This window comes from Artibeus jamaicensis, unplaced genomic scaffold (genome assembly GCF_021234435.1).
Source record: "Artibeus jamaicensis isolate MK-2021 breed Jamaican fruit bat unplaced genomic scaffold, CSHL_Jam_final contig_729, whole genome shotgun sequence".
NCBI classification, from domain to species: domain Eukaryota; kingdom Metazoa; phylum Chordata; class Mammalia; order Chiroptera; family Phyllostomidae; genus Artibeus; species Artibeus jamaicensis.
This window is the reverse complement of record NW_026521939.1, coordinates 5,267,170-5,276,172: the sequence shown is the minus strand read 5'-3', so window position 1 is coordinate 5,276,172 and position 9,003 is coordinate 5,267,170. Positions and strand designations below refer to the sequence as shown.

The window sequence follows — 9,003 nt, the reverse complement described above, 5'->3', positions numbered from 1 at the left end:
GAAAAGCAGTTAGTCACCTATGGGGGAGTTCCAGTAAGACTGTCAGCTGATTTCTCAACAGAGACTGAAGACCAGAATGCATTGGCAAGAAATGTTCAAAGTGATGGAAAGCAAGGACCTACAACCAAGCTTACTCTACCCAGCAAAGGTATTACTTAGAATTAAAGGACAAATAAAGAATTTCTCAGACAAGTAAAAGCTAAAGGAATTTATCACCACCAAACCAGTATTACATAAAATGTTAAAGGATCTCCTTGAAGAAGAAGAAGAGGAAGAAGAAACCAAAAGTATGAATAATAATTGGCAATAAATACATATCAATCAACAATTGAATCTAAAAACAAAATAAATGAACAAGCAGAACAGAAACAGACTCATATACAGAGAACATTATGATGATTGCTGATGGGAGGGGATGCTGGGAGATGAGAGAAAAAGGTGAAGGGATTAGGAAGTGCAAATTGGTAGTTACAGAATAGTCATGGGTATGTGAAGTACATCATAGGGAATATAGTGAATAACATTCTAATAAGTACGTATGGTGTCAGATGGGCACTAGACTTATTGAGATGATCATTTAGTAAGTTATGTAATATCTAACTGCTGAGTTGTGCTTCTGAAACTAATATGAAATTGTATGTCAACTGTAATTGAAAAATTAAAAAATTATAAAAGTTAAAGTTAAAATGGACATATCAGGTTACCTTTTCCCTGGAGATCAGTCTTTTAAAGCATATACACACACATACATATACATATACATATACATATACATATACATATACATATAGGTGTGTGTGTGTGTGTGTGTGTGTGTGTACAACACTTAATCACTGTGGAAAACTCACAGAATCTAAAAAATACTAGGAGGAGAAGAGGAAGAAGAAAACAGGTAAAATCTCAGTAGCTGTTTCATCAGCCACGTTCCAGAGAGAAGGTGACACAGAGCCAAGTTCCCAGATGACTGACTCATGATGGACAAGTAGAGCAAGTGAGAAATAAAAGATTGTTTTATTTATGAGCTGTCTATTTTAGCAGTATAATCTATCCTATCCTTACTAATAGAGTAGTATCTGTGTGTGTATGTGTCTATATAAACACTTATATATAATATATATCTTATATACATCTTACATACATACGGTATTTATATCATGATAAGATATAAATATATATTACAAATATAAGTCATATATATAAGTGTTCAGGGTATATATTCATACGTATATGCATATAAACACTTATATCACACATATGCTGACACACAAACACACATCAACTGTAGTGTCTCCATTCTCTTGTAACTTTTTTTTTGCTAAAAATATAATTATTATTTAAAAGTTGTTTGTTGAGCACCTACTATGTCTTGATACTCTTCGAGATGTTGACACAGTATTAATAAATATGTCAATAAAACAAAAAAGTACCTATCCTTAATGGAATTTATTTACATGAATATTTTTTCATGTTTGTACATACATGTTTACTAATTGTCCTACAGATGCCTATTATGTGGATGTATCACAACCTATTTAACCATACTTCTACTTATGTATATTGTTTTTCTACTATCCAAGAAAATTGTTTCACAACTTCTTTTTTAATGGGAAAATAGATGTTTCATTTATTAGTATTTAAACTTATAAACCAACCAGCCAAACTAGTAATATGATGACACAGCAAAATACAAAATATCTATCACAAATACTTGAGTAATAAATTGGGGTTTGTAGTAAAACAGCAAAAGGGGCAGAGGAAATCAGTTAAGTATATTGTAGCTTAATCACATTCACCTGAACTGAGGTTTGTAACAGGTCTCCCAATCCCATAAAACACATGTAATCTTTTATCACACATCTTTGTACCTCTACTTTCTATTCTTGAGTTTGAGATTCTACACCCTAGATTAATTCAAAATAGTATTGTATTTAATTACCTATAGCCAGAAACATCTTATATGTCTATAGCAGCAAGGCTACAGAAATCTCTGGTTAGACAGAATACCTCGCACCCACCGGTCCAGGTTGGCATAATAGGCATAATGAGAAGCAGTATATCGAGGCAGAGATACACTGAAAAATCCTGAGAGACACAGCCACTACCCAGATGGAGACTGAATATACCTGTCGTCACACTGAATGTTCATGGCTAGATGTTTGTGGAGTCTGGCTGGAGTGATCTGGGAATAAATCCATGGTTTGCTGGGTGCTATAATACATAGGGGTTTGCAGTATTGTATCATAGCTTTCCCCAGCAGTTTCCAAGGTGACCTCTAAATCACTGATGGGAGTTTGCTGGAACTGGATCTGGGCCTGCAGGGATTCCTCTCCATAACTATAGAACTGATTGGTCCAGGCCTGGTTGTCCCAGGCCTGGGGGCACCAGCTCTGACTGTTCCAGGAATGGTAGTTCCAAGATGAGCTGTTCCAGGAATGGTTGCTGCAAGAGAGGTTACTGCAGGTCTGGTTGCTCCACACTGAAAGGTTTCCAGAAGCATTCACCAGACATCCCTGGTGATGATAGGAAGAGAAGCCCAGGTACTCTGTAGTTGCTGAGCTCATCTGAGTTAAATGATTGCTATTCTTTGTACTTCTGTCACCTCTTACATTTCATTCTCTGGTTCTGAAACCAGGTCTTAATCTGTTTGTAGCTAAGGTTCAGGACGTTGGAAAGTTCTTGCATCTGCTGGAGGCTGAGATACTTCTGTCTCTGAAATCTCTCATTGAGTACACAAAGCTGGGTCTGTGAGATGACGCTTCTGACCTTCTGTTTCTTGGCCTGGCCCTTTTCCTCCTTTGCTACATTGTCCTCTATAGAAGTGGGCAGTATTATGTTGGGACTGGTGGAAGAATCAGGGCTGTTCTGAATCAGCAGGTCCATGGAAGAAGGAAGAGGAGAGACAGTCTCTGTGTGGAGTGTCTTAGCAGATGACATTGGCAAGGATGCATAGTTCTTGTCAGGCTCATAAACCTCAGGCACTGGTGAAGGTTTTCTAGAATTGGATGCTTCAGGGCAGGGCAGGCCTTGGAGAGAAGTTGACGCCACACTCATGCTTTTCCCTAATCAGAGCCAACCAACCCAGTCTACAAAAAGCCATTTCATAACTTCTTTCCTCATCTTCCTACTCCACTCCCCGCCCAACCACCTCCCTCCAGGGATAGAAACAGACTGTGATACCCACAGAAGAGGCCTATTATCTTGTGTGTTGCATCCCATTCCCTCTCATCTGCTTGATAATTAGAAGTCCTCCCTCTTGCAACAATCCAGCATGCAATGGTGAATAGATTTATTTTAGCAGTTTATGCACTCAAGTGGCTGGTATTTCTTTCTGGAAAGGGAATAAACAGAGATGCAAAGGGGAAAAAGCATCTTGTCAGATTTTCTACCAAATCAGGACTCCTCTCATGTGATGGGAGTACAGCTGTCTTATCCTGAAGGGTTTGCTTGTGGGACAGACCAGATGCTGCCCACACTGTGGAATACTCCACACAAGCTGTGAATTTTTAACTGCTCATGGTTACTCTATTTCCAGACTCAGAGTTGTTGGTATGACATTTAGGATCCCTAGCTTGCATGTAATCAGCAAAGCAGATTAACTGAAAAACCTAAATGCTATTGTCCCACTTTTTATACAGTACTGTTGTAGGCTTTCTAAGTTAAACAAATGCAGAATTCCAAGTTAGGCTGATGTGTAGGAAGAGTGTCTCTGGTTTGGGACATTCATTTGTTCTGCAAATATTTATTGCATGTCTACTGTGTGCCAAGCAGTGCTTTGGGGCCTTGGGATATATACATGAATAAAACAAAGATATCTATCCTCATGGAGCTACATTCTGGCAGGGGAATTCAGACAATTCATATAATAGATGATATAGTGTGACAGGGGATGATATTTATGCTATGGAAAAAAGACAAAGTAGAAAAGTAGAACAGGACAAGAGGGACCAAGACTCAAGGGAGGAAAAGAAGGCAGTTTGCATAATTAAATAGGGTGGTCAGAGTAGCCCTCATTGAAAAGGTAAAATTTCAGCAAAACTCCAAAGTATATGAGGGAGTTAGCCAAGTAGATACTCAGAGGAAAAGTGTCACGGCAGAGAGAAGACCTAGCAGGGGTGTCCAACCCATGGCCCAAGATGGCTAGGAATGAGGCCCAACACAAAATTGTAAATTTACGCAAAACCTTCTGTTTGCTCATTAGTGTTTGTGTATTTAATCTGTGGCCCAAGACAGCTCTTCTTCTTCCAGTGTGGCCCAGGCATGCCAAAAGGTTGGACACCCCTGAGTCCTAGGGCAAAGGCTTCAAGGGGATGGAAGGGGTCCCTGGACCAGTAAAAAGCAGCAAGGACATCAGTGATCCAGAACAGGTGAACAAGAGGAGAACAGTAGGAGAAGCAGTCAAAGAGGTGATGGGAGCATATCACATACCTTTTATGTCATTGTAAGGGCTTTGGCTTTACTTTGAGTGAAATGGGGAGCCACTGCAAGATTTTAAGCAAAGGTGTGACATGTTGCAACTTACATTTTTAAGAAATCTGCTGTGTTGAGAATTGACTAAAGGGGAGGGGAGAAGCTGGGAGTACTCTTAAGAGGTTATGGCAATAATCCAGTTGAGTTGATAATGTCGTGAAACAGGATGCAAAAGGAGATAAAAGTGGTTAAACTCCAAATATATTTTGAGAATAGAGTCAGTATAATTTCTGAGAGCTTGGATGCCAAAAGAAGGCAAGAATACTTCTGATATTTTATCCCAAGCTACTGGAAGGATGGATTTGTTAGGACATGACTTGGAAACAATGGTGGGAGAAACGGTTTTCTGGGGAAGGATCAGGATTCAGTTTTGGCCATGCTGAGTTTGAGATGCCTGCTAGACATCCAAGTAGAAGTGTTAATAGGCAGCTGGATAGATGAATGTAGAATACGCTGGAGAGGTCTAGGTTTGATACCTACAAAGTGCTCAACTTTTTTATTCTATTTTTTGTGAGTCAAAAAAAATTTTTTGGGGGGGTTGCTTTATAAGTACTTCCATGTATCCATCATCAACAATAATTGATATTCCAAGTGATGAACACAAGACTGATAATGATTCTTAAACACCTTTGATTCATCAGTGAAATAACATAATCAAGGAGAACCTTATTTTTCCCTCCATATGTGACAGTTGATGATCTCTTCATGGCATGTATGGTAGCGTCAAGAACATTTAATTCTCAGTCCCTCTCCAATTCTGTCAGTACAGATAAAAAAACGTGGCATGAGCAAAACTGTTTTAGAGCCAGACAGACCTGAGCCAGATTCTTTATGCTGGAACTTTTCTGCTGCAAAGAGTAATTAAATTTTTCCAAATCCCCAAATCTTCACTCTAAAAGGTGAATAACTCCTGTGTTGGAGGGATATCAGGGAAAATGCTATGCCTGGTCTTTGTAATGACTGTTTTGCCAGGTGAGTGCTCAGTAAATCTTTTTATTCCCTCTTTCTTTCCCCTGCCAGCTATTCACAGAATGACTAGTACATAGTAGGTGTTCAATAAATGCTTACTGATTTCTTCACTCAGACTACCCTCCCCTCAGATGGGCACTCATTTTGCTCCTCACTCTTCCGCTATATATTTGATTGTTTCCATGGTGCAGGCACTACGTGGCATTACATGATATGTTTCTTTGTTTACTGTCTGACTCCCTCATAAAATGTAAGCTCCAAAAAGATAAGAACTGGAGTTTATTCAATCACCACATCTCTAGTGCCTAGGACTGTGTGTGGTACATTGCAGGAGCTCAATACATATTTATGGAATGAATTAGGAAATACATGAAGGCCGTAAGCAAACAAACCAACTCTATTATTTTATATATAAAGAGGAACTTCAAAGATACTTTGAAAAACCAGCTACCCAAGCACAGCTCAGAGAACAGAGGAGGGAGGAGGCAACAAAGACTAGGCACTGACTCTCCCTACAAATCCTCTCTGTATGTTTTTCCATTGCTTTGAATTGTTTATTAATATAGGACAGGAGCCATTTCCTTATTTAGATGGTTCCACTGGGAATTCCAAACCATGATCCCTGCTTCCTAAGGTAGATTAAAGAAGCCAGGTTTCAAGATTTTATACTTGGATAACTAAATTACCTTACTACTTCTGCTGAAACTGCACCATTGCCTACTCCTGTCTGCGTGCTCCAGACACCGTGAGACAGATAACATCAGCCTGTTGAAGATCCAAACAATTTGCAGCTGGGCTGGGGCCAGGTCAGAGCGGGGTGGGTGGCAAAATTGTCTCAGAATCCACAGCAGCTCGGGTTGACAGTAGTCTGGGAACCAGGATTTACAGGTTCTTTCCATAGACCATAGGTTCTCTCCTGTCAGTAGAGAGAGAACTCATCTTAATCCTACCTGGATGTAACAAGGACTTGAAAACTACTCTCCTACACATTGCAATAAGGTAAAAATCACTGAGGATCCATAGGTTTTCACTGAAGTGAAAGACAGAAGGGAGTGGGTGGTGGGCAGGAGTCATCATATGGACAAGGCAGGTTCCTACTGCCTATAAAATTAGATATCCAGATAAAAGCCAAAATATGCCTGGAAATGGTTCTGCCGTGTTCCTTTGAAGCCCAAATGTGAGGACTTGTAACTAACCTGATTGCTACAAGGCCATGGAGTGAAAAGAGAAAGCATTTTTCCCCTGGCAGGAAACTTTTAGAGTTGCCTTTCTACTTGTAACCAAGACTTAACCCTACATGACGAACATCCTTTCATGGAAAAAATAAAATTGGTTTATTTTCAATATATTAAATAGTGTAAAATGGTCATTCAACTCTGACAGCATTTCTAGATCTATTTTTGTAAATAGCAAAACACAGTCTCTCTCCATCCCCAAAATACTATTGTTTTGAAAAGCAGCAGGGCTTTGGCTGGGTGGCTCTGTCGGAGCGTCATCGCACGCGCCGAAAGGTTATGGACATGATTCCCAAACAGGGCACGTATGGAGGCAAAAGACCAATGTTTCTCTCCCACATCGATGTTTCTCCACAACCCCCTGCCCCTCCCTCTCTCTCTCTCTCCCTGAATTCAATAAACATGTTCTCTGGTGAAGATTTCTTTTGAGGGCTTAAAAAAAACCAGATTTTATTTATTTATTTTCATAAAGAGGGGAAGGGAGGGAGAAAGAGAGGGAGAGAAACATCAATGTGCAGTTGCCTTTCACACTCCCCACCCTGGGGACCTGGCCCACAACCCAGGCCTGTGCCCTGACTGAATATCGAACCAGTGACCCTTAGGTTCACCGGCCAGCACTCAATCCACTGAGCCACACCAGCCAGGGCCTCTGGTGAAGATCAAAAAAAAAAATCAGTAGGGCTCCAAGGTCAAGATTTTGGGAGAAGTCAGTCTAACCTCACTGTAGTTGCCAGTCCTCTGTTCTAAAGCGAACCTGGCTTTCCTATACCTCAGCATCCTGCCCACTCATAGGTTCTAGTGCTTGGATGCAGGAGACAGAAGTAGGACCCGCTCCAACTCTAACTGCATAGTTTTTAACTTTTCTCACAGTGGAGACATGCAGTTACTAACTCCATTAGTGTCCCTAAGGGATGGATTAATAATGAAGTCAAGTAATTCTTTAGTTTTACTTTATATTTTACAAAAAACTATTAGAGGTTTTTGAAGTGAGAAATCATGATTATAACACAATCATAACCCCTCAGAATATAGTTTCCCAGGTCGAACCCCTGCTAGATGTTCATAGTTGGTGGGACAGGTGTTCAGGGTTCTCAAAAAATTTCAATGCAGCCTACTCCATTCTGTTCTGGATTCCCAGACTGCCCCTGGTAGGTCTACACAGGATTACTGCCCCAGAAATTAGACATCCAGGGTCTTTGCTGCTATTTGTCATCACCCAGGGTGGATGATCCAAGGATAAGTCAGGGGACTGTGGTACAGCCTGAATTTGGGGCAACTACTCACCTCTCTGCTTGCTGCTTACTTCAAGGCTGGCCAGGTCCTGGTCACCCTCCCATGCCTTCAGCCCACCCTTGCCACACTTCCTAAGAAACAGCAGGTGTGCCGTGATCTCTGGACCATTACTAGAGTTTTCTAATGGATGGCTTTTCTCTATGGGGAGTCTCAAGCCTCCCAAGGATCAGACTTATAACTGTTGAGAAGAAAATAAAATTGTTGCTGAGATATCGGCAAACAAGAGGGAGAGGAAGGAAGGAAGGAAGGAAGGAAGGAAGGAAGGAAGGAAGGAAGGAAGGAAGGAAGGAAGGAAGGAAGGAAGGAAGGAAGGAAGGAAGGAAGGAAGGAAGGAAGAGAGAGAGAGAGAGAGAGAGAGAGAGAGAGAGAAAGAGAGAGAGAGAGAGAGAGAGAGAGAAAGAAAGAAAGAAAGAAAGAAAGAAAGAAAGAAAGAAAGAAAGAAAGAAAGAAAGAAAGAAAGAAAGAAAGAAAGAAAGAAAGAAGGAAAGAAAGAAAAAGAGAGAAAGAGATCTGCTGCCTGGAAGAAGACAGACCTGACAGCACTAAGATTTTACAAATTAATTGATTTTTCTGACTCACTTAGAGGGCATTTAAATAATTTATCTGAAAGCACCATAATATGTTCTTTGAATTACTCTCACAATGAGACACAAAAGCTGAAATAATGAGTTAAACATGAGTGGAGCCATCTCTATTAACCCCTTGCATATATTGCCTTTCAGCATCACCTCTGCAGTGCCAGCTTCAATGCACATTTGGTTCTTCTGGGGACCAATTTGATGAGTCTTTCCTTCAGAGCTGCCCTTTGGTGACATTACCTACTTTTGGATCAGGAGCCTTTGTCAGAGGACTGCCAGATCTTCCAAATAAAGCTGCTGTCTTGTCCCAGCCCTGGTGTGCCGCCCACCCCTGCGGTAGCAATATTTAATAACACAGAGAATACAAAGCCTGGCTGGATGAGTCACTGTTGTGAGTGACCAGCCAAAATGAAATCTCCTTTTTAACAAAAAGGCCTTGAAATGCAAGGATAAAACACACT

General features: G+C 40.6%; 1 pseudogene; it reads right to left on the bottom strand.

Annotated features, from left to right (window-relative positions):
* Positions 1-2,148: 2,148 nt before the first annotated feature.
* Positions 2,149-3,051, bottom strand: LOC119053587 (homeobox protein NANOG-like; annotated as a pseudogene).
* Positions 3,052-9,003: the final 5,952 nt, after the last annotated feature.